The following is a 26652-nucleotide window of genomic DNA, read 5'->3' on the forward strand; positions in this document are numbered from 1 at the left end:
GAAACAAGCATCTTGCTCACCAAGCAACCTCCTGTTAATGTGCCTCCCTGTGTAGCTTGCCTACAGGGCAGGAATTCACTGGTCAGACTGATGCAAGTGTCTTGTCTAGTTAACAGTAATATTTTTCATTGTAAATTAATACAGTGACTCTCTAATTTATATGCCACAGTCTTCTGTGAGTTTTTATAAGTCATCCCCTTTGAATAATCAGCTCTGGGCATTAACCAGAACAAGGGCTGGGCCCTGCAGTGCTGAGGTCTAGGCTCCAGCTGTGATGAATTCACCCTGGAAATGCTGCCCTGCAAGGTCTCTTGGCAGCTGGCCTTCTCCTGGGACACACTGACCTTGCAGTACCTTATATTTGAAATGTCGACATGTGCATTCCAACAGACTCTCCTGGGAATACTCACTGCCGGGGCATATGTGCAAGGAGTTGTGAGATGTGATTAATTGAATATTGAAGAAATGTCTGTGATGGTAAGAAAAGAATTTTAATTATGTATACTATGGACATACTCTTTAACTATGATAACATTAATTAATATTTTTGATTTATAGAGCAATTTCTAAGTGTCAAACACTGCTCTAAACATTTAAAATATTATTGGATTTGATCACTATTACTATTTCTATTTTAGAGACCAGTAAGAGAGATTATGTCATTTGTCCAGATTTACATTACTAAGTGATGGCTCAGTGATTTGAACTCAGATCTATTATCTCTAAAGTTAAGAGAAGGTACTCTGGAAGAAGACTTTCTCTGGTTGGGAAACCAGCTCCAGGATTTATTACTTTTTTATCCTTGGGTTAAAAAATTATCATTTCCTTTTGTAAGTGCCACCATTTACCCCCACCCAGCAAAACAATAAAAAAGAGGAAAATTATCATTTTAAAATCTATTTTGTTTCTAAATACCTAACACATAGAGTTGTAATAAAGTACAAGTGAAAATATAAAAATAAAGTACTAGTACTTAATAAAATAACATATAAAAATAAAATACTTAGCAATATGAAGTGCTTAGAGCTGCATCTTACACAGAGTGAGAGCTAAAGACAGGTGATCTTTTAACATAATGTTTACAATATTTATTACAATATTTATTACATGAGAAGTAATACTACAAACCTCATATCAGAGTTGAGATATACCTTCTCAGGAGTGTCCTCATTCTATCCTCATACTTCTGATCATTAATGACATAACTTGATTTATTTATTCTATATTGATATATTTATGTATTAGTAATTCCAAAACTTTGTGTCAGGTTTGCACATATGTACATATATATATATGTATATATATATGAAATAGGTGAAAATGACAAAAATAATAAGAAAAGAAAACAAAGGGAAGTATGCTATATATTACTATACATTTGTTCGACTTAGGTGCTATTTGGGAAGTCCAAGTAAATGGCTTAATATGATTAATTTTAAGTTTCATGGTTCTCACCATCAGATTAAAGTAAATCATTTTTCCATAGTTCCAAGGACTGACAGAATTTACCAAAGTCAGGACTATGTAATGCAGAAGCAAGATCAACCAAGCCCCAGTAATGCTTGTGACAATAAACCTCAGTGGTTTGAAAATCACAATATTGCATTTCACAAATCTGAAGTGTCAACCCACACATACAGGTTTCTGACTGGCTTGAAACAGTGCTGCCTGACCATCTCCCATCTTTGTCCAAGACTGTGGGTGTTTCCACTTCACCCTGAGCCCATGGTATCATGCTGTCATTGTACAGTTCTCCATCTGCAAAATGCCAGGCGGTACTTTCCTTCTAATCAGCTTTTACTCCAAACACCCTGTGCTTTTTTTCCATTTCATTTGGGTTATATTTTCCAATTCTCTGGCAATGCAGAGAGAGGCCAGAGTCATTCATCTGGAACCAGAGGGAAAAAATTCACAAAACAGTGAGCTTACTATTCCAAATAGTAAATGACTGGGAGGGAGCCTCTGGAAGTTGGAAACCTGGCTTCAGACAATAAATCAAAACCACTTAAGTTAGTACCAAAGCACCTTGGGCTTTCATACCTGACTAGAAAACATTGAAATAAAAAGTAAAAAAAGAGGGAGCAATGAAGAATAGAAAATGGCATCTTTCCTAACAGAGCTGTAAAAGTGATCAGGGCACAATCTCAATTTTGCTCAGCATCTGCTTACACATGCAGCCCAAGACGGTCCACATCAGCATCCTTGCTGCACCTCAACTGTGGTCCCTTCTCAAGCCCTTGGTCTTTTATTTCCTCCTCTTAATCTCATCCTTTCATTCACACTGATATTAGGTCTACCTTTAGAGCTTCCATCTATGTTTTCACTTACTTTTAAAACACTCATCCTAATCCCCCTCTCCTTATATTTGCTATTTTTTCTATCTGCAAATGGTGTGCCTGTTCATAGCCCTGGAAAGACCAGAAAAGCCAGGGCCAGACTAGCATGAAAAGGTCATTTTTATACTGCTTTTTTTCACACAGTCTAAAGTGGAAAGTCCCAGCATCTCATCAAGAGAGCCTGCCTTTTCCCATGACATTTCCAGACTTAGCTTCAATAAAATCACTGAAACCTTGCCTTGGTCATTTGAGAGCTGCATGTTGTCTGATAGGTCTGATTTTGATTGCAAATCGTATGTTCTGCTCAGCACTCAGCACGTGGTTGATAATCCTTGAGTTGTGGTTTCCCTCTCTCTGCAGGGGAAAGCTAACTGAACCACGCTGTGCTCTGCCTTCCTACAGTTTCCCTCTTTCCTCTTCTCTTTCAGCATGCCACTCTATTCTTGCGAAAATTCTTAAGGGTTAAGTTGTATCTTTTGCCTTGACTGGACATGTATAGAGATCAGAGAAAGAAAATTAAATTAAATAATTGAATGCACCATTCCTTGTTCTTGGAGACAAAGCAGATAAAAGTCACCACCTTGACTGCAGATGACCACCTCTCCTCTTTCATATGTCCATCAGCCCCTAAAACTTTCCTTTTACTCACAGAATATCACTTCATGTCCATTAGAAAATTATTACCAAAGCGTCTTGGCCAAAGCCTCTCTTAAGAGCTCAGTGATTCTATTTATGGTCTAGAAATAAGCCTGATCCCAGAATAGTGATGATGACGGTGATAGTTTTCCTCTGACAAATGAACTTATATCCCCTAGTGGCTGGGGAAGAAAGAGGTTATATAATTCTCCTAGCAGTCTTGTAGAACAGTGCAAATATTTTTTGTCTCCCTAGTGATAAAACTGCACAAAATAAAAATGAAGTGGCTTACACAAAGTCATAGAAGTGTGTCAGAGTTTACATAAACAAAACTAAAACTAAAAAGTTTCCAGATACACAGTCTACTGACAACCATTACCTCAGATGCAGTGTCTCTGTCAAATCCCTGGTGGAGAACAAGTATCTAAGATAGAGCTGGAACAGTGGTAGACATAAGTCCTGGCATTGTGAACTCAAGCTTTAGGTGTCTCCATTTGCCCCGATTTAATGTGGACAGCAGTATCTCTCCACTGACAGGAACAACATTTCTTGTCACTTCATGTGCTGAGCTATTTCTGCCATGACATATATCAGTGGGCTCAGGATCTTCAAGATTTATTGGGAGTTTTAATAATTGCATTTGAGTGAGGTCCCAGCTCTTCGTGTGCAGCCTGAGGGAGTCCTGGTAGATGGACCCAGTGTATATTGTCTTTTGGACAGCAAGCTCATATTTAACACACAGCTTTGTCTTCCTTGACTGTGCTCTGAAAATTTGTGTTTTTAGTAAATAAATATTTAACAGATTTCCTACTATCTCTTTTATCTATTAGTTTGGTTGGGTTCAATATTGAGTATAATAAAAGCATAGTGTAAGACAGAATTCTTTTGTAAATAGTCAAGATGGTGATTTTTTAAGAGTTTTTTATTTGTTTCTATGAGTTATTTCTTAAATTTACTTCCAATTTTGTTTTCAGTGTACACCCACATGTTTTGTTCATTAAGCATATTTTAAAATATATAGATTTAAAAAAATTAGAAGACCTACAACACAAATACACATACTGATGTTGTCTGCTGTTATTAGGGAACCTAATGTCATTGTTGTTCTTCTATATCCATTTAGTATTCTCATCTTTGCTTCTCTGACTTCTTCCCCAAAGCTGCTTTTCCAAACTATTAGGAAAATAGAAAAATTGGATTTGCTCCACCTTATCCAAAGTAAAATTGACTACAACTAAATCTATTATGTATTAATTAAATATAAGTTGAGAGCATCTATCCACTTGGTCCCTAAACTATTGAATATATCAGATTTAAGTGCCTCTGGGTTTTGTTTTAAGCATTTTCAAAAGAAGCCAACTGTGGTTAAAATTCACAAACTGTAGATACTCTTTACATCAGATATTGCAATTGCCTGGAGATATTATTTTTATAGGCATTCATTTATTTCCAATTTCTACAACATTCTTGGAAACTTCTGTAAGAGAGGCAAAATGTAAAATTGAAATACATAGTGCTAGGGTATAGTTTGATTTGTATAAACAGACCTCAATCAGTGACATTTATTTCCTGTCCCTCAATGTGCTTAAGTGGTTCTTCTTTTCACTCTGATTTTTTGATATGTACAATTATATTATTCACAAAAAATAGGTATTTTTGTTCTTAGCACACTGTATTTTTATATTATCTCCTATTAATTAGGTATATAAGCAAAGAAAGTCTGTAATGATGATTACTAAACTGTGGATTATTGTGGCTGAGAAAGGAGATGGGAATAAATGCAAGATATGAATTGAAGATAAGAAAATATAAATATATTTGCATTGAAAAGTCAGATAAAATCACATCCGTTACAGACCTAAAGGGCTCTGTAATCTATACATTTCCTTTTACAGACGAGGAAACTGAACTCCAGAGGGTTTTGCCTAATGTCTCAGAGAGAAGCAAATTTGTGCCTAAAACCAATGGATCAGTGCCATTTCATATTGCTGACCACAAGTACCTGAGTTAAAGTACCTACTCCTTTCAACCAAAGTTCTAGTTCTGTTTCCTGTCTTCTGTTTTGCATTATAAATCTAAGCTCACCTCCTACTTTCTCCTCTTCCCACTCCAAAATGGCATCTGTAAGAGTTCCTAAGATCCTATTAGCATTACTTTTCCTATAGTTTCCCCCTTTTCACCTCCCTGCTTAACTATCTGAGGACATATATGTAGCAAATAAGATTGGTACAGGTGATTGAGTGGACAGAGAACACAAATACTTCCCACCAAATAAAGCACACAATCAAATGTACTGAATTCTGAATAAATGTACAAATGTAATGAATTCAAGGTGGTATGAGATCTAAAAACATTCCAAGAAGAGAGAGAAAAGGGGTAACAAAGCATTCTCTATATTTTACCCAAATACAGTCATGCTTAGCCAAGCGTAACAATTGTATGAGAGACCTCTGCTACACAGAGAGTAACGGAGGGAGTCGAAATGACCAAAACAAAGTATATTCACAGCTGGGATACATTGAGAAACCTGACATTGACTTTGGAATTAAAAATTAAAGACAGGACTGTAAAATAGGTACAGTAGGGGATGTGATTGTGGGAGCAGGGATGGTGAATGGAAGAGATCAAGGTGAGGGAATATGGTTGATAAGCTCCATATACGTATATGAAATAGAACAATGAAATCTCTAGCAATTGCTTCAAATGGGGCACAAAGGGGATTGCAGGGGAGAAATTGCTAGATGGTAGGGGCAATCTAACTGATGTACAATGTAAGGCTATTCAGAATTGGCACAATGAATCCCCCCTGTACAATTAATATGTCCTAATAAAATGAAAAAAAGAAACAAAACCTGTCTGTCCCCACCACACCAACCTCCCCTTGTCCAGCATGTTTGTCTTGTAATGCAGCATAACATAGAAGCATAAAAAGGAGTGAATTTATAAAGACCATTAGAAAGCAGTCAAAACACCACATAGAGATCACAAAACCACCATTTGCTAGTGTTAGAACATCTGAGTGTCTGTGATGAATGCATTTGCAAATATTGCTGTGAAGTAATTTCCTTCCATTTCTAGAGTACTTCAGATAAATTAGATTTCCCTCTAATCACATCTGCTGTGTATGAGAAAAGATGGTTTGTCTGCCTAAGACACGCATATGTACTTGGAGGGTAGAGGGCAAAGAGGCTTAGTGGAGATTCACCACACGCAATCATAATGGTGCAGAATACAACCAAACAAAAAATCTCTGCTGCTCAAGCAGAAATGATGTGAAATGACATCAGGAACAGTGCTGTGAGAAACTGATTATGACAGGACATGTGCAATTCACCTATAAGGTGTAAACAAGACCTTAACTGTGTCTTCTACAATAGGACACTGTGTTGAGAATTGACTAACTTGTGTTGAGTACTTGTAATAAGTCAATAAGATTTACCATAGTATTCATCCAATATATCTACACTAAAATCAGAAAAGAAATAAATCATGAAGTTGTCTATGAGGAAATTTAAACTGAAATGTGATTGATGAAGTAGCCACACTTCACCTAGTCTATATCAGAATCATAGGTTGTTCTGACTATTTTATTAAATAACAGGCATGAAGAATATTAGAAATTAGAAACAGTAAATGAAGTGGCCTCCTAATGCAGTAAAAGTTGCTGATGTTGGAGAAATACCCAAATTCACTTGGAACATGCCATTGTGGAAAACACCTGGAATGTACTACTACAAACCCATGAGACTCTACCTGAGAGTTTTCTTTTGACCTCCACGTGGCAGGCTGAGTAATCTGAGAAGTCAATTTTCTAGAGAATAGCTCCTAGACAATGACAAACAGAATTTGGAGGACAAAGAACAAATACCCAACTTCCTTGCTTTTTGATGAGAAGACTCTGAGACTTGATCCTCACTGTATCCCAGGGTTTCCCAGTGGGACTGAGCCCTAGTAGTACATGATACATCCTTTTGTGTTTTCCTTCCATTCCTGGTCATTCTTCCTTACTCTGTTATCCATATTTTTTAGATTATCTCCCAAGTAAACTAATGCAAATTCTTGTTTTAAGTTGGCTTCAGGTGTAGTCCAACTTATGGCTGACCTTTTCAAAAGTTTGTCAGAAATAGGAAATTAAGCTATGAAAGAAAGCCAAAGGATATGCAAAACAAAGGTCACCAATTCTATATGATAAATTTCATATATTTTACCACCATGAGAATGGTTAAGAGGTTTCAGAAAAAGTACCAAAACAGATGCCATAACTATGGAGAATTTAAAGTAGGCACAATCAGGCTTCAATAACTTTACAAAACCTAAAACCATTTGAACAGTAACTCAATTCAATTCCTATTTATGTTAATGGTCTGGGTTCTTAATTATTACAAAGTTGAGTAGTACTTATTGTACACTAAGGATAATACTACAAAGTCTGTAAAATTGTTAATAAAATGGTAACAATAAATAGTTTTTATATAAAATTAGATTACAATTACTTAGATAGAATGTTATTATAAAATATAATACTTTCTATGACTAGAGATAAAGTACACGACATAATACAGGTCTGATGTAACTCAGTTGAGTTAATATATTTCAGTAAATACAACTTGTTTCAATATTCTATCTATATAGAGTTATCACTGAGGTTGGGAAATTAAAACACAGGAGCAACTAACGGTTGAACAGAATATTCATTTATTTTTGTCTTCTTTTTATACTTTATATTTTTATACATTTATTAGTGGGTTTCACTATGTCATGTTCATATATGCATATAATTCTAATTTGTGAATTGAGTATATGTTGAGTTGATGCTTAATGATTTTTTAGTAATTATATCTCACATATTTTAGCATAAGCATATGCTTGTTTTATCTATGGGCTGAGCTTTTCTTACATGTTAGCAGGCTAAGTTTGAGTAGAGAGAGTTGATGAGTATCCTGAAAGGACTCAGGCTATAAAAATATCTTTCCATTGATCAATAGTTGACACTTAGAATTATGCCACTAACAGCCTATATCTCTGGTTTAATCACTGTTTGGTTTCATCTTATGAGATAAAAATATGCCTAAGGGAGCTAACACTTCAGGTCACTCATACCTTAATGTGCATAAATAATATTGAGAGCTTTGTTTACTGACAAAAGGGCCCTTCAGTTGCAGAAATTAAGGCTGCCAGAATAATGATATAATTAAATAATTTAAAAATGGACTTCCTCGAACCAAGCCTTGTATGCACATATGAATAATAAAAGAAAAATGAAAAAAAAATGGACTTCCTCACAAAACTGCCTAAAATTACACTACACTATGTGACTCTGGATGTATGGATTCAGAGCCACTTTTTTATTAAAATAAAATACCAAATATTTAAAAAACTATACATTCTGGGAAGAATGCAATCAAGTGTTATCTGCCCATTACTGTGAGTAAAAGCACTGTGATCCTTTTCTGATTTACATTGAGTTGTATGTCTTCATCTTCATTTTGTTTATTTTTATGTCTTTGTTCAGGTTCCTTTCTCCAATCTTATTGTAAAACTGACCTATACCAGCAGCTCCTGAGAACTTGTCCTACAATAAATGACCTTCCTCCTTCTGCAACTATGACCTCTATGAGCAGGAAAATCTCTGATGCCACTATCCATGACCGGCCTGGGCAGACAGATGGCTTGGCCTGGAACATTACCAATAGCCAAACATAGCAAAAAACAACAAAGGGGAAATCCATCCATTAAGGTCAAAGAGCGCTGCTGCAGTACTGAGATCACAATGAAAGTCAACTTCAGGTGCCCATCCTTTTCTTCATTTCCCCAGTGTGAATTTATATGTTCCTGATACACGCTTCCCATTTTCTTGGGATGGACTATTAAAATAAATCAGCTTAATTCAAGTATATTTGAACTATCTACTCAAGTGTTACACCAGGCAAAGATGACAGAGAAACAAATAGGGTCATAGTCTCTGCCCTTCAAATGCAAGGGATTTCCTCATGAGGTATTATAAAAACAGAAGTGGTGGCCAGGCCTCATGGCTACAGAAGGAAGTGTCACCTGAGTTAACTGCAGTTCTGTTAGAGTTCACACAGTGGCTTTCTGAACACCACAGCAGTGATTTGAGCTGCCAGTCATTCAGAGTGTTTTCTGACTTGTTTCCACAAACTCTGACCTAAAAGACTAGAAATCCTGCCAATAACTTACTAAAGAGGTAAAAAAAATGCAAGACCTGTCCCTGCTCCTTTTAATTAGCTCAGAAATCTGGCAACCAGAGACCCTGACACAGAAAAGACAAAATAAAGTCTTACTTAAAATGCTATGAGAGGCTGACTCTGGACTACTGACCAACCCCCTGTTGGGATAGGGCAGGGGACTTAGGTGATCTATAGCAAGAAGCAGCTCAGCTTGTAGATGCTATTTAAATTTCTGCATGCATCTCGCATCAGCAATGCACTAATTTGCATTGAGGCTAAAGGCCCAAGGATGGGCAGGTTGACAGCAGTCCAACCACTGTTGCATCTTCTGGTCATCTTGGCAGTTCTTTCTACTTCAGGTGTGACAAATGACACTCCTGAGAGGCTTTGGCAGGCTTCCAGGTGATGTTCTGCATATGTGTATTAAAGGCAAAGACAAAGACTCCAATAACACAGCATAGACCCACATTTTCATAATATACTGGTTTTTATCTATAATGTTTATTAATCTAAAATTCTCTCAAATGAAATAACTGAATGTTGCAGAACGTTCCTCTATAGATTCAAACTCTTATTCCCTCTTTCAATCTATTTATCTGTCACCAACCCTAAGGTGAAAGTCATCATTAAAAGTTGAAACATGGAATGGAGTGGATAGTATCCTCATTTTTTCTTTCACATCCATAGTTCAAAGAGTCAGAGGAAAAGGTATGAGTGAAAAAATCTTATGATAGATGCCATTGAGATAATAAATAAATGCATGACATATTTTACCTCAAAGATGTTTTTAAGACAAAATATTAACATTTACAAAAATAATATTATACAAAATTTCAATACCAAGTATACTAAAGCACTACACCCATCTCCCCAATATACACAATTTGAGGAAACAGTGTGGTGGCCACGTGAATAGTAAACAACCTTAAAGACTTCATATGAAACTGAGCTGGACTTTCAGGAAATCATAAGGTAAACTAAGTAATGAAAAAATAAAGAGCATTTAATATGATGACTATAGTGCATAAAATCCAGTTTTTTTTTTGAGGCCCTTCCCAAAATAAGCTGTGAATTTTACATAAGTTTATTTTATGGTTTTGTTCTTAAAAATTCTTAAAATCTCGCCATTCTTCCCTAGAAATTGGTCACTGAGGAGTCCTTTCCTCTAGAGCAGACGCTAACTCCTCCCTCCTGCTCCACCTTCACTTTGGACAGAATTGCCTGCCGGTTCCCTGGGTGACAGAAAAGATGGCTGAGAGGTCACCCATGACGAGCCTAAATGGATAGTTTCAGACATCAGTTAGTTGCTAATACTTATTTCAGTGTCCCACAATTTGATTTCATAGATGATTAATGGATTCTTATGACAGTTTGTAGTATGTTTCTTCTTTTCCTTCTTTTTTTCTTTCACTTTAATAAAAATGGGATTACCCATTCTTATCATGCTGGATCTGAAGAGGTAGTCAAGTAGACAAAAAAAGAAAAAAGAAAAAAAACAAGAAGAGTAAAACTTATCTTGAGAAGGGAGAAGACAGAAAAGCCTAAATAAGCTTTAATAGTTTTTAATTGTCTAAGTAACAAGGGTCTCCAGTTGCTTTGCCTGACCAGGACCCTTAATTTTCTGCCTGTATATACACACTGAATGCCACTGTGTGTCAGCCTTCTTGTCTATGAAATGAGGCTAATAATACAGATGTAGCCCAGAGAAAAGCTGTGAGGATTAATTAATAAAACATGATTGTTAAGCCTACTGCAAAAATGAAGCCTGGTATGAAGCTACTTGGTTAGAAAGTAATAAAATGAATCCTCCAAAGCACTGGGCGGCCATGCTGCAGGCGCAGAGTCCCACCACTGTTCCCTCTGAGCATCAGGTTAATGTAGCATGCTTTGTGCCCTCAGCATGGAAATCTTTTCCAAATCCCAGGCCAAGGAGTATCTCCCCTCAGAAACTCCATACCATCTCTTTGGTTCTATTTGCACCTGCTCATCTCAGTTGCTACCTTTTGCTTATATTCCTCACATTGATTTTCTCTTTCCAATTGTCTCAGCAGAGAAAATATTCTTCCTACATTAGGAAGAATCTCCCAACCACACACCTCACCAAAGAGTGTGAGTCTTCCTGCTGTTCCTTCCGCATTCCCTTCACCCCTCCCCAACCCAAGTGTGCACATCAAAAGATTATGATGACTTAATGCATACTGTGAGGGAGGAGAAAATACCTTTCCTGACAGGTGGATCCCGAAACCAGTGAACACAAAATACTTACCAATGTCAATCAATTCAACTAAAATAAATATTTAGCATATAGGTTGTGTGTAAGCCATTGTGAAGGCAACAAACTCAGTCCCTTGCCTTCTAGAGAAGCTTATACAAGTAATCAAAACATAAGTAGAACCATGGTGCTTTAGAACTGATATAAGCAAAGGAAAGAAAGACAGATTTCTATTGGAAGAAAGGGAAAAATGGTAGATTAGAAAAAAGGGAAAAAAAACCTACATCTATAGAGGGACTGGTATATTCACATTAGACTATTAAATGCTTTCATGTAATTTGCCTAATTTAAACTGTATAGTTTCTGTATCATTTTTTCCATTTCTATAGGCATTAAACTGAGACTCTAAACAGTAACTCTCCCATGTTGTCAATGTCAGTGAGGACACAAGACCTTGAGGATATTGTAATTAAGTTGAACTTTGAAACAAATATTATATATTTACTACTCTACAAGCATTCACAGTCTAAAATCTGGGGTCCTGTTGGTAGGTTCAAACATACAATTATTGCTCATAACCATGAAATAAATGCCACATTTTATATATATATATACATATATGTATATATGTGTGTGTGTATGTGTGTGTGTGTGTGTGTGTGTGTGTATCATCACTACAATAAAGTACATAAATGGATTGGCGTGAATACCTTCAAGTTGTCTGCACTAGGTTAATCTATGTAGGCAGTTGCATGGACACTAAATGCTACTTGAAAACATGTTCAAAGAATAATGGGACATGATGCAAGGGTCACTTCTTTTCTATGACATATCAGAACAAGCAGTTTAGTACAGCAGCATCCATGAGCAGAGAATAAAGAAGAGCAGCAAAGTCTCAATGAAACATCTTGACCTGCCATTGAAAACCATTGTCAACAACTAAATGTCATTGAATACGTCTTTTAAAGGATGTGGAGCTAAAATGTATTCTAAGAAATAGTACAAAATAGATAATTTATAAGGTAAGTCAATTCAATGCTAAAGATTATCTTACTAAGATTTAAAGACAAGGTGGGAAATGTATGCCTTTTAATATTGTTTAATTAGCTTAATTTTCCATTAAATATCAAATCAGCTGTCTACTATCTATTTCAGAGCAGACAAGGCATCTGACATTCTTACCAGCTGCAATTTTCCCTAAGGGTTTAATGGGTTTGTGTAATATTTGTACAAAGTAATATTATCATTATCATAAATGTTTTCTAATTATTTCTTGGGATTAATGAAAGCATGTTGCATTATTGATGGATTAAGTACAATATTTATGAAACAGTGATAGGATTAAAGAGAAATAAATATGTATATCTTTCTGCATGTGTAAATAATAAATATTAATTCCTATCATCAATTTTGTGCAAAGTGGTTTAGATATACAATATTTTTGGTACATACTAATAATTTACTAAATACTTCAATTAGCAATTATGGTTTTGGGGTACGGATATAATGGTTACTTATCAGTTAGCTGAAGTACTTAGGTAAAGTCACTAAGAATTGCATGAAAGGCAAAGGTCTGAAAAAAGACCAACAAAATAATGACAGTGTGTTGGAATTTTAGAAAGTATGCAAAATAGACCCATTAAAATTTCAAAGGGAAAGAACATACACCTCTATCAGGACCAGAAATAGCTTAAGTCCTATAGGGTGCCATAAATTTGCATAGGATTTGTCATGGACATGCAGTTGTTGCTTCATATTCATTTATATTATTTACAACACAGTGTCTCTTTGGTAACCCTTTTGATTTTTGAGTTCCATAGGTTTTGTTTTGTTTGTTTGTTTTTCTGTTTAATGTGGTTGCATAACCCAGATATAAGCATCTATGTGACAGTGAGAAGATATAAAGAACCAATATTTGCAAGTAGAAAACTCATCTTAGAATTATCTTGGAATTTGCACTTAGCCACTGACTGACTAAGGGATCTGAGAGATACAAATGATACGCATATTAGCTTGTTTCTTGCCATCATTTTCAATAACTAGGTCAATTCTTTACTGCATCCAAGGACTTTGTTTTGATGTAAATGCAAAGCAATTTCTCTCCTAAAACTACAAACTATAATCTACTTTAAGGCTAAGATATGAACCATTCAAGAAACATATGTTTGCTAATGAGGTTTTAAAGAAATTACATCAGTGAACTGATGGAAGTCACTTAAGCAAATAGATTCATAAGAGACTACTGGAGTGATGATACAGTATTAAATCACAATAGTATCTTCAGTAGTCATAGAAAGTTGTTTTTCCTTTGGAGTAATTTATTCCAAGTGAAAGGATAATGGCTCAGGAATTGAAAAGACAGGAAAGTTCTTGTCTTTTTATTTTAGTCTATGAATAAATAGGAATCTGAGCAGCATAACCTTCTGAAGTTCTCATTTGATTAACTTGATCAATTTAATTTCTCTTTTAAATAAGCCTGTTTCTAACACACTATCCCCTTTTCCTATGGGCAAAGTTATTGTCAATAAACCTCATGATTCATTATCCTGGTCCTAATAGATTTGTTAAAAAGGAATAGTGTCAGGCAGAGAAATCATTTACAAAATTAGACTGGAAAGTCTTAGCCTCAGTAGCTAGGCAAATTTTTACCACAGAATAAATCAGATACTGTGGACTTTCATGAAGTTTGTCAAGGTGATAGGTGGCTCTGCAGTGGCATGCACAGATGTGAGTACAAGAAGCATCTCTGGGTCTTAACCCAAGGCTTCCCTAAGGTGCAAGCAGCCTTCTCAAACCTCTCTGGGGATATAGAGTGCCCCAACTTTGCTAAAGAAACTGCTCTTACTGTATTGGAACAAAGAGAACTTTATGAAAACTGGTAAGTTTCTAGAAGATGTCAAAAAAATATGGTTTCTTAATGTAAATGCTTCTAAGAGCTTGTCCAAGCAACACATGACACCACAATGAATGTATTAATCCCTTATGCTTTCTGCTGTTTCTGGGAAATACCGTTCAGGTCAATACCATGTTTCTCTAGGTAATGTTAAGCCTTGTATGTATTTCTGATCTAATTCAGTTCACAACAGTTATTTGTAGTCTCCTTGTTTGTGGTCCACAGTCACTCAAATTGAGAATAAAGGTACTATCTAAGCATACAAGATTCTTGGTTAACTGTTACCCAGGCAACAGAAGTGATGCAAACATGCAAAAAATCAAGTTCAAGAGGCAGAAAATAGAGCAATCTGGGCTGCAGATGACAATCAGACCTGTGTGTTAGTTGCCTTTTGGAAATTTCATTCATCAGGAGTCAAAATGCAAATTTACTGATTGATCAAATGTAGGCGAAAAGAAGTCTTTATTCAAAATGTGGTTCACCACACATACACACATACACACACACACACACACACCATGGAATATTAGTCACCCTTAGAAAGGAAAGAAAACATATACTTCGTGATAAATCATATACTTTTTGATGAACTTAGTGTTGGAATCTAAAAAGGATGAACCCACAGAAACAACATAAATTAACATTTAGGATATCAGTTAAGTAGGAGTTAGTGGTTAATTATATTTGCAATGGTAGCAGGATATGTTAAATAAAAAATATAAAAGAGACATCTTAATAGTGGTTTTCAGGATTGGGGGAGAGACAGAGGAAATGGGACACAGTGATTGAAGAGTACAAAGTCCCAGTATACAGGATGAGTAAGTTCTGGAGCTCTAATGAAAAGCACTGTAACTATGGTTAATAATACTGTTTTGTATACTTGAAATTTGCTGAGAGTAGATCTTAAATGTTCTCACCCTATCCCAAAGATACAACTAAATGAGATGATGTATAAATTAATGAACTTAATAATGGTAATCATTGAATAGTGTGTAATGTATATCAAAATGTCACATTGTACACTGTATATGCCTACAATTTCATTTGTTAATTTTACCTCAATAAGCTGGAAAACATACTTGTGGGCCACTGGTTAAATATTAAAAGTATAAGTTAAGCCTTCCCAACTGTAGGCCTGGTCATTCACTTTTTAAATTTAATGAACATTTATTTGCCTAACAGTGAATGCTAGTCTGAGATTATTATAAGAAAAAGAACATGATCCTATAAATACATTACTATAAAGACTTATGAATGTCTTTATAAAGATACCATTAAAATAACAAGTACTGTAAAATACTAGCAGCATCAGTATCATCTGGAAATTGTTAGAAATGCAAATTGTTTAACACCTCCTCATACTTCCTTAATCCAAAACACTGGGGATGGAGCTGAGCAACTTGCACTTTAACAGCAAGCATTACTAAGGAAATTATGTCCATACATTCTCTCTAGATACATATTTATTCCTGACTATTTACATATAAAAATTAACCTGTAGTTCACTGGAAAATTGCACTAACTATATTTCAGTCTTGATGTTACCTATTGACTGAAATAGTGTAGTTATTTTCTGTACTACAATATTTAGAAAAATTTCACTGATACTAATATTTAGTATAAGAGCTGAGTTTAGTTAGCAGTTTAATTGCAACTGCAGAAAATGTTTTAAATAAAAAGGATATAAGACAGATGTTTTAATGCTTCTATCTAGCTAAGTCACAGTTAGCATATCTTAGTTTTTACATATCTGTCAGCTTTTATATCAAAGAAAAGAATAAAAGATAATGTCAAGATATTGCAAAATCAGATTAACTATCCAAGAATATGGAGTGGCTGGTGTGACTTGAGAATGAAATAGGGACTCATTGTTTTTATAAGTCTCCAGTGGAACTGAGGTAGAGAACTGCAAGGCACAATAGTATTCTCATTTCTCCTGGGGGTTTTAATTCTTCTGAGCAACTGAAACCTAGTGTATAGACCTCCTGACAATTTCACTTTCCCTCCCATTTCTTTCTTCTAATTGACCTTGGCCAAATAAATGACCACTGAGTCATAAAAAACATTCTATCCCCTCTAATACTGAATGACTTCCAAGTCATAGATAACTGTGTTCTGATTTCTACAATGCTGGAGCAGAAAATTGCAGAAGGTGGAATTTGCAGAATGAAATAGTCTCATTTAGAGGTTGACAGCCAGCAAAGAGCAGAGATAAGGCAATCTGGGACAAGCTAGTCAGATTTGGGAATGGAGAGTAGAGAAATGGCAAGCAATAACAAGGTAGTCAGAGTTGGTGAGGTCAAGAGCCACGGGAAATGAAAAGCAGGAGAGACTAGGATTGATTAGAGAAGAAGAAAACCATGTCACGTCCTTTAAATGCTATTGTAAGCTCTGTTCTCAAGATTTTAAGTTGAGGTCATTTACAAGAAACTGGCAAGTGAATATATACTTTCATTCCTGTATTAGACTTTATGATTCTGTGTACTCCCTGGAATGCAGTGCCTGGCTACTTTATATCCTTTTTAGAATACTGGTGTTTATCTTGAAGCAGCTTACTTTGCTCAGATAACTTTTTTTCCTTTTCTACCCAGGTTGTGTAGAGGAGGAACTACCCAGTTGTGTTAGCTCACAACTTATGGTCAAGAGAGAAAGTCATATAGCTTCTTCTTTTACCAAGTAATGACTTCCGAAAGTGAGGAATCTCAATGTATCTGTCCATCCTACCACTGCATATCTTAAACACCATGGTGAGTAGCCATCACCCTGAGCCTTCTCAAACCTCAGTCACAATAGTCAAATCACCAGCAATGCATCAAATATCCAATGGTCAATCTTAATTAGTCTTCCTAATGATAAAAACAAGGGCCATTTAGTTATTTCAGCTTATTAACGACATGAAATCAGATCATTCATTCAGGAAGTGATAGATGTGTACTGTGATTCCCTATGTCAGTTAAAAATTAATAGTAAAAAACCCATAAAGTAAAATTTAGCATCCTAACAATTTTTACATATGCAGGTGAGTTAAATATTTTCAAAATATAAATTAAAGTTATAGCACATAGACCTGATCCAGTTCTAGATCACTAAAACTGAAGGCAACATCAGACATGACAAGGCCCATATAAGACCAAATCTAGTAAGACAGAAATATTCACAGATGTTAAGCAATTTTCTGAAAGGTCACAGAAACAGTGACAAAATCAAAACTAAACTAGAGGTTCAATCTCAGGCCAGTTCTTTACATTTTAGCCAACCAAAGTCAGGAGAGCTCAAAATGAAACAATATGGCAATTATCTGATAAGTTTGATGGATGTGTATTGACAAACAAGGATAATTATGATCAGAAAATCCAATTTAGGTCCTCAATTTCCTAGATTAACTGTCTACATTGACCAAATAAACTGGATAATAGCCAAAACTTCACTTTATGTTCTGTTGTGCCCCTATAGCCTGAGAAGCACTTCATTATGGTTTTGTGATTAAAAGGAACACTCGTATTATTGAGATGTCCATAAGGCAAAAGTCTAAAACCTAAATTGATGTATCTTCAATCAGTGAAACATTTGAAACTTACCCCATATCTCTGTTGTTTATTAGTAAGAATGAAAATGCTAGATATACTAAATGCATACCTGTTATATAAATTCTCTGAAGACAGCAACTATGTTCCCTCTGTCTGGATCCTTTGTTTCATCAAGACTATTACTTCTCTAAATGAATAACTATAATTAGGTCTAAGATTACAAGAGCTTCATATCAAAAGCCATCTTAAATCTGGGTCATTCTTGAGTTTATTCTAAATATAATGTGGGTCTTAGTTATTAATATAAGACAAACATTACACTTTGGAAATTTGGCCATGAATGGGAGTTGTGAAGAAAAAAGTTTCAAACAATCCCTCCAAGAACTTTTCTGTAGGACTTTATGTTTCAAGGCAAGATTTCTGTCATTCAAATTTAGAGTGGTTTACCTATGCAAAGTTTAAATAAGAGTAACTATAACTTCTTATTATTTTAAAAATAATATTAGGTTCAGAACTTTCTTCTCTAACATCAATAATATAAGAAACTGTGCTTCATGACTGGAAGTTGAGAAGGCATTTCTGGTGAAAGATGAATTAAAACGCAAAGATGGTTTGATGTAGTGGAAACACTATTGATCTGGGAATCATAAAGCTAGGTTTTCATTCTCTCTCTTTTTTTTTTTTTTTTTTGCATGAATCTGCTCAGTGACACCAGAAAATTCACCCTCTGTCTGGACTACAGTTCTTTTCTTTTTAAAATCAGAAGGGTATGATAGAACAATAATGCCACCATTTTATAAATCAGTGGCCATTTTATTCTCAGGCCTCAAATCTTGGAAAAAGGAGCCATTCCCAATAACAGTCCTGCCCTTTAGCAAAACTTCCCATGCTCCAAGACAAGCTCCACCCAGGCTCCACCCCCATCAGGGACCCCTGTGCATGTGCCAATCTCTTACCCTCCCACTTCTATAAAAGTTATGCCTGGTCCAGACTCGCTGTCTTCCTGCACCATCTTTCCCAGGTCAGCCAGATGGCTCCTGCCTGCCCTTGGACATGAGATTTTCTTGTGAACTTTCTTTGTGAGGGGCATTTTTCCTAACATTTGGTGCTGTGACTCGGATCAGGTGAGCTCCCGGCACTGACCTTGCTCTCCTGGCTTCTCCCAACCCATCCCACTCTCTCACTCTCTACTCCCATTCCCTTCCTCCAGGACCAGAGCTGCTTTGCTGGAACCCCTGATCCTAGAAAGTGCCATTCCCTCACTAGCTCACAGGGAAATCCCTCCACCCCAGCATGCCTCCAACTGGCATCCACCACTGACCAATCTTCCCTCAAGGTCCTCTCTTGGTGAGCTCTCCTCACACACAGAGCCATGATCTCTCTCTCTCATTTCTCTGCTCACTCTCATATCTGGGAACCAGATTCCCCACTAGGGACTGTGGACCGCCCCCCCCCCATGGTGAAGATGTTCCCTCTGGGTGCTCCACATCTCTTTCTCTTTTTCCTGAGGACCTGATATTTCAGGGATGCCCACCATATCTGTCCTCAGGTCAGGCCTCACCATAGGAGGTGGAGCATCCCAAATTCCCTCAGTCTCCCCATGGGATGTCTCCTGGCCAATCTTGGGCCCCTATGCCTCATGCCTGATCTTAAGCCCTGAAAGCTCATTTTTCTCTGTAATCAGGCCTGGCCCCAATATTCATTAGAGAATGCCTCCAAATGGCTATTTGATGGCACTTTTGATCCCAATGTTTTAAGGGATTTATACAATTTCTGTGAGCACACTAGTAAATGGAAGGAACTTCTCTATGTCCAATCCTTTCCCTACCTCCGCACCAAACCCTCCCTCTGTACTCCCTGTTCCCCCTGCGCAGGTTCTATTAGCCTCCAAACCAGTTTCAAAACCAGCCAAATCCTCTTCTGAACCCCCTCCTGACTCTGAAACTTTCCCTTCTTTCAACCATGCTAATGAGCTTCCACCTTATCAGAGACAGGCTTCCACTGTTCAACCATTGGCCCCCACTCTTCCTTCCACCTTTGCTCCTGCCCCTCCTTCTGCCCTTGTCCCTCCCCCTCCTTCTGCCTCTGCCCCCATCCCTCCTTCTGCACTTACCCCCACCCCTCCTTCTGCCCTTGCTCCTGCCCCTCCTTCCACCCTTGTCCCCACCCCTCCTTCCACCTGTCCTTCTGCCCACCCAGAACCACAGGATCCCATGAGCCCCCCACACACTCACTCTCATGGACCCCCCAGTCAGCTAGTTTCCATCTACCCTCTACAGGAAGTGGCTGGAGTGGAGGGCACTTGTGAGTGTCCATGTCCCCTTTTCCCTCTCTGATCTCTCTCAGGTAGAAAAGCACCTTGGTTCTTTCATCACTAAATCAGATTCTTATGTTAAAGAGTTCCGATACTTGGCTCAATCCTATGACCTTACTTGGCATGACATCTATCCCGTTATTTCCTCCATCCTCCTTCCAGAGGAGAGACACAGGGTCTGGGACACGGCTAGGGCACATGCAGATGAGATCCATCACACCACCCCCGCCCACCTTGTAGGGGCCGCAGTGATCCCTACTGAGGAGCCTCATTGGAACTATCAAACCAGTGGTAGAATGCTTAGGGATCAGATGGTTACTTGTTTAGTGGCAGGACTAAAAAAGACAACTCAAAAGGTTGTTAATTTTGATAAACTCAGAGAAATTCAACAAGAAAAAGAGAAAAATCCAGCTAGTTTCTTGTCCCAACTCAGAGGCACTATGACGCCATACAAAAGTTGACCCTGAAACTCAGGACGGGACAATCATTCTTATACCCACTTTATTTCCCAGTCAGCCCCAGATATAAGAAAAAAACTTAAAGGGCTAAAAAATGGCCCTCACTCCACAGGCTGAAATTTTAAATGTAGTCTTCAAGGTCTATAATTACTGAGAACAACAAAGGGCTGATAAGGAGAGGAGAGATAGGACTAAATTCCAGATGTTGGCACAAGCCCTGTGACAAAAGCCTCTGACCTCTCACTCCTGAGTCCAGGAAAAATCCCAAACACCTCCCAGCCCATGTTTTTGGTGTGGCCTTGAGGGACACTGGGCCCGTGCATGTCCTAAACTATGCCACCCACTGGGGCCATGTCCTAAGTGCAAACATGAGGGCCACTGGGTGATGGACTGCCCCTCCACCCCTCAAAGCAGAGGGTCTAAGCCCCCCCACCTTCCCTCCTCCCTAACTGATCTTTTAGGACTGCAACTGATGACTGATGGAGCCCAGGACTCCCAGACCCAACAACCATAACTTCACAGGAGCCCAGGGTAACTGCCCTCATCGAAGGTAGGCCTATCTCTTTCCTCATAGATACTGGCATTACTTTTTCTGCCTTGCCAGAGTTCTCAGGACCTACCAAGCCTTCCTTAACCTCCATAGTCAGGGTGTAGGGAACTCCTACCCAGCCCTTAATGACTTTTCCTTTAACCTGCATACTGGCAGATACACTTTACTCACTCCTTCCTAGTCCTCCCTAATTGCCCCACCCCACTCTTGGGAAGGGACATTTTGTCAAAATTCCAGGCCACTCTCACATTACACCCATCCCCTCTTGTCTCTATCCTCACAGTCCCTCCTTGCTGTTTCCACAAGCTCCTCCCAACCCCTTGCCCTTACCTGCTACACTGGTGGACCCCATTGTGTGGGACCTCCAGAACCCTGCAGTCGCTACCCATCATGAGCCAATTGTTATTACTCTCAAGGATCCCTCTGTTTTCCCAAACCAACCTCAATATCACATTTCTCTAATCCACTTACAGGGATTAAAGCCTATCATCTCGGAGCTTCTCGCTAAGGGCCTGCTTTGCCCAACCCACCCCCCCATAACACTCCTATTCTGCCTGTAAAAAAGCCCAATGGGTCTTATCAGTGGGTACAAGACCTTTGCTTAGTCAATGTGGCAGTGACTCCTATACACCCGTTGGTGCCCAACCCCTACATTCTTCTGTCTCTCATCCCTGGTACCACCACCCATTTCACAGTCCTGGACCTAAAAGATGCTTTCTTCACTATCCCTGTCCACCCATGGTCCCAAAACCTCTTTGCCCTCACCTGGACTGATCCAGATTCTCATACTTCTCTGGACTGTTTTGCCTCAGGGGTTCCAGGACAGTCCCCACCTCTTTGACCAAGCTCTGGCTAAGGATCTCCTTACCCTCCATCTCTCCCCAAGTAAACTCCTCCAATATGTAGATGACCTCCTGCTCTGCAGCCCCTCTCTCAAGGATAGCCAACAACACACTGCCCTCCTGCTTGATTTTCTAGAAAAAAGGGATACCATGTGTCCCCTAACAAGGCTCAACTATCTCTCAGCCAGGTGACTTGCCTGGGCCTACCTATCTCCCCTACTCATAAGGCTATCACCCTAGACTGAAAGGCCTTATTAGCCACTCTCCCTGCCCCCACCACCAAGGCTGAAATTCTCTCCTTCCTCTGCCTGGCTGGCTATCTCAGAGCCTGGGTGCCCAACTTCAGTCTAATGACCAAGCCTCTATATGAGACATCCAGGGGTCCCATCCAAGAGCCCCTAGACCACTCTTGGCCTGTGTCAGGTCATTTCAAAACCCTCTTACAAGCCCTGTTACAAGCCCCGGTGCTTCACCTGCTGGACCTCACTCATCCCTTCTTCCTTTATGTTTCTGAGAGGCAAGGGTTTGCCCTAGGAGTTCTGGGACACAACATAGGGCCCTCCTTCACTCCAGTAGCATACCTCTCCAAACAGTTGGACCCCACAACCAGGGGATGGGCCACATGCCTTAGGGTCCTGGCAGCCGCCTCTCCCTTGATCCAGGAAAGCAAAAAAACTTACCTTTGGGTTCTCCCTTACTGTTTACTTTACCCATAGCCTCTTGGAACTCCTCAACATATAAGGGACTTTACTCTATGCTCCCCTCCCATATCCTATCCCTCCAGGTGGCCTTGGTCGAGGATCCCACTCTAACTTTCATCTCATGTCCCCCACTTAACCCAGACACTCTTCTTCCTCTCTCTTCAACACCCCTTGTTCATCCTGCCCCGAGGTCCTTGAGGAACTCCTCCCCTGTCCAGACCACATTCAGGAGGGCACCCTTTCTCAGGCTGACTACACTTTGTTCATTGATGGCAGCTCTTTCATTCACAATGGACAGTGAAGAACTGGATATGACATCGTGTCTGATTCCTCCATCATTGAGGCACACCCTCTCCCTTTGAGTACTACTTCCCAAAGGGCAGAATTAACTGCCCTGGACAGAGCTCTAGCCCTGACAAAAGACAAAACTGTCAACATTTACACTGACTCTAAATATGCATTTCACACTTTATTGTCCCACTCTGCTATCTGGAAGGAAAGGGGATTCCTAACTACAAGAGGAACTCCCATTATCAATGTTGCCTTAATAACCCAGGTCTTAGAGGCTTCACACCTTCCTTCTTGGGTAGGCATTACTAATTCCAAAGCCCACCAAACTGACTCTTTCATAATTACCATAGGAAATAACTGAGCAGATACAGAGGCCAAGTGAGCAGCCCTCCAAACTGCACCCCAATTGACCATGTACCCCCTTACCGCAGCTTTGTCCCCCCCACTAAACTCTCTCTTCTCCCTTCTGAAGTTAAAACTCTTCTCTCCTATTTACACACGCTTTTTCATACTAATCTTCATGCTCTTTACACCTTTCTCCACCAATCCCTTTCCCTATCTCCAGGAGATATACAATACCTTAAACAGATTACCCAATCCTGCTCAATTGCCAGAGCATAAACCCCAACTCCAATATCAGACACCCTCCCTTTCCTACCTCCCAAGCCAGGGTATGCCTCCCTGTCGTGGATTGGCAGGTGGACTTCACACATATGCCTCCAGTAAAGAGGATTAAGTATTGGTAGACACCTTCACAGGATGGGTGGAGGCCTTCCCTATGACCAATAAAAAGGCCTCCATAGTGGCAATGATTTTGGTCACAGACATCATCTCATGGTTTGGTCTCCCAGCCTCCATCCAGTCAGACAATGGGCCTGAGTTTGTTTCCTCTATTTCCAAAATATTGGCAAAAACCTTAAATATTCACTGGAGATTTCACATTCCCTATCACCCCCAATCTTCAGGTAAAGTTGAGAGTGCCAATTGCACACCAAACTCTCCCTTGAGCTCCACCTAGATTGGACAAAGCTTCTACCCCTTATCCTTCTCCGCCTCCAGACCCTTCCAAAAAGACCACTCATGCTCAGCCCCTTTGAGCTCCTTTATGGCCATCCACTCCTCCCTATCATGGTTTGATCAGAAACCCCTAACATTTCTCCCACTCTCCTCAATCCTCTCCTCACTTTTCTTTGCTATCCCCTTTGGTCTCATGCTCATGATCAGTTACCACAGCCCTCTGACACCACCAAAATAACTCCCTCCCTCCAAATGGGAGAGCTGGTTTATCTAAAAAGTACAGCCACACCCAGCCACCTACAAGAAGAGTGGAGAGGCCCATTTAAGGTCATCCTCACCACCCCCATGGCTGCTAAGCTAGCAGGATTTCCCTCCTGGGTATGTTCAAAATCTAAAACTGGCAGTTCCACAAAAGACCTACCAATCTCTTCTTACAGGACCAACAAAAATAAAGACCTCTTGACTCCCCAAGATCCTAGAAGATGGAGACACACCCATGGACATTCCCGGGGAATAGGTAGGAGCCCTATGCCTAGAACCTAGCATCTCACCTACTCACTCTTTATACTTTCCCTCTCCCATTCTTTCCTGTCAGTGCCTGCCCACACTTTTACTCTTTCCTATATACACTCTACTCTGAAATTTTACTCTTCCCACCTCCCAACACAATCAGCCTCCCTCCTTTATCATACCTTCTTTACCCCTGCTTCTTAGATTGGATAGCCAACCTTCACCTCCAAGGTACTCTCTCTGACTTTACTCCTGAAAAAATCTATTCATTTTCCAACATTCTCTTTGCCTTATTGTAAACTGTGCCACCTATGCTTTCACTCCATTCCTTTCTGTGGGTAATTCTTGTCCTCATCTCTTCTCTCCTAAATATTGGCCTCCCCCTGACTGGAGATGGCCCCATCATGCAGCTCTCTGTTTTGGATACCTCGCCCTGCGCACCTTACTCTTTATGCTCTCTTCTTTCTTATGACTTGGACCTTTGCAATGGGCTCCCCCCCACCCATGCCAGCCATTTACAGCATATACCATCATGCAAAAAGCATGCTATAGCACTGTCACTTTATGCCAACATCTTAATCAAAAATATTGGATGGGGATCAGCAAAGGTGATCATGCTGGCTACCGCTGCCACAGGAGGAGAGGGCAACAGGTATGTTGGACTTACCTCTCACAGCTTGGTATATCTGATGGAGGCAGAGTCCAGGATGAGGCCCTCCAGAAGGTCCTCCACACCCAGGTACCTCAAAGACTAAACGACTTATTCTTTCCTACAAGAAGGCCTCTTAAAATTCCTTTACACATGCTGTCCCTTTCTGAAACCCTTCTCCTCCAGGTCATAAATACCACTCATTAACTACTCAACCACACCAATCCTACTCTAGCTTGTGGTTATTGGATGTGTCAGTGGACTGGGCCTTCTCAGGTCATTGCCAGCCCCATAAACATTTCCACACCCTTTACCTTAAACTGTTCGTTCACCAAAAGGCCCACTGCCTCCACTCTTTCCCCAGTTCCCCTCTCCCAGACAGCCCTTCTTTGCATGCAGAGTTCCTCAAGGATAGTTGAGGTGGGCTCCCTGGTGGCCAAAAAATGTCACACCACTAGGGAGGATATAATTACAGAAGATCAGGACCTACCCATCTTCCTCACCATGTGCCTTTGATCTAATAGGGCAATTCAGGCTATTCCCTGGGAATAAAGGCTGCCATGGGAACAGGGGCTGCAGGAATAGGAACCTCTGTCCACTACTATACAAAACTGTCTAATTAATAAGTGATCTTCAAATGGTGGCTGAGTCTATCTTAACCTTACAAAAACAACTTGACTCCCTAGCCTCAGTTGTACTCCAAAACCGACGAGGCCTTGACTTGCTCACTGCAGAGAAGGGTGGTCTCCACCTAGTTTTACAAGAAGACTTTTGCTTCTATGTTAACCAGTCAGGGGTATCAAAAAATAAAATTAGACAACTCCAAGATCAATTAGAAAAATGGAGAAGGGAGTTGGAGGACTCTTGGAATCTTCTAGGGAACAACATTTCACAGTGGTTCTCCTGATTGATGCCCATCTCATGCCTATGTTTCTTGCTCTCATATTCTTAAGCTTCCTCCCTTGTATCATAAGAATGGTACAAAGATTTCTTTTAGACCACATGTCTGCTATTGCTGATCAAAAATTTAACCATTTGTACCTCCAGGGATATCAACCTCTCCAAAACCACCCGGAAAAACTACTGTAAAGGCCCCATCCAGGACTCCACAGGAGCCTGAGGGTCCAGCCCCATACAACGCCCCCTGCCAGCAGGAAGCAGCTGAAGAGACTGACGCTTCACCCCAATTCCTGATCCTCAGCCCCTACCTTCATCATTATTAAAGAAAAAATGGGGGAATGATAGAACAATAACGCCGCCATTTTATAAAATCAGTGGCCATTTTATCCTCAGGTCTCACCTCTTGGAAAATGGAGCCATTCCCAATAACAGCCCCACCTTTTAGCAAAATTTCCCGTGCTCCAAGATGAGCTCCACCCCCACCAGGGACCTCTGCACATGCGCCAACCTCTTACCCTCCCTCTTCTATAAAAAAGTCATGCCTGCCTCAGACTGCTCTCTTCCTGCACCATCTTTCCCAGGTCAGCCAGATGGCTCATCTGTCATTAAACCAGGTCCTTGGATGTGA

General features: G+C 39.4%; 1 long non-coding RNA gene across 1 annotated transcript; it reads left to right on the forward strand.

Annotated features, from left to right (window-relative positions):
• The first annotated feature begins 357 nt into the window (after positions 1–357).
• On the forward strand, positions 358–26652 carry LOC141423243 (uncharacterized). Its single transcript, XR_012447954.1, has 3 exons — positions 358–477; positions 16857–17012; positions 26172–26652. It is a non-coding gene; the product is annotated as an uncharacterized lncRNA (long non-coding RNA).

This window comes from Castor canadensis, chromosome 5 (assembly GCF_047511655.1).
Source record: "Castor canadensis chromosome 5, mCasCan1.hap1v2, whole genome shotgun sequence".
NCBI classification, from domain to species: domain Eukaryota; kingdom Metazoa; phylum Chordata; class Mammalia; order Rodentia; family Castoridae; genus Castor; species Castor canadensis.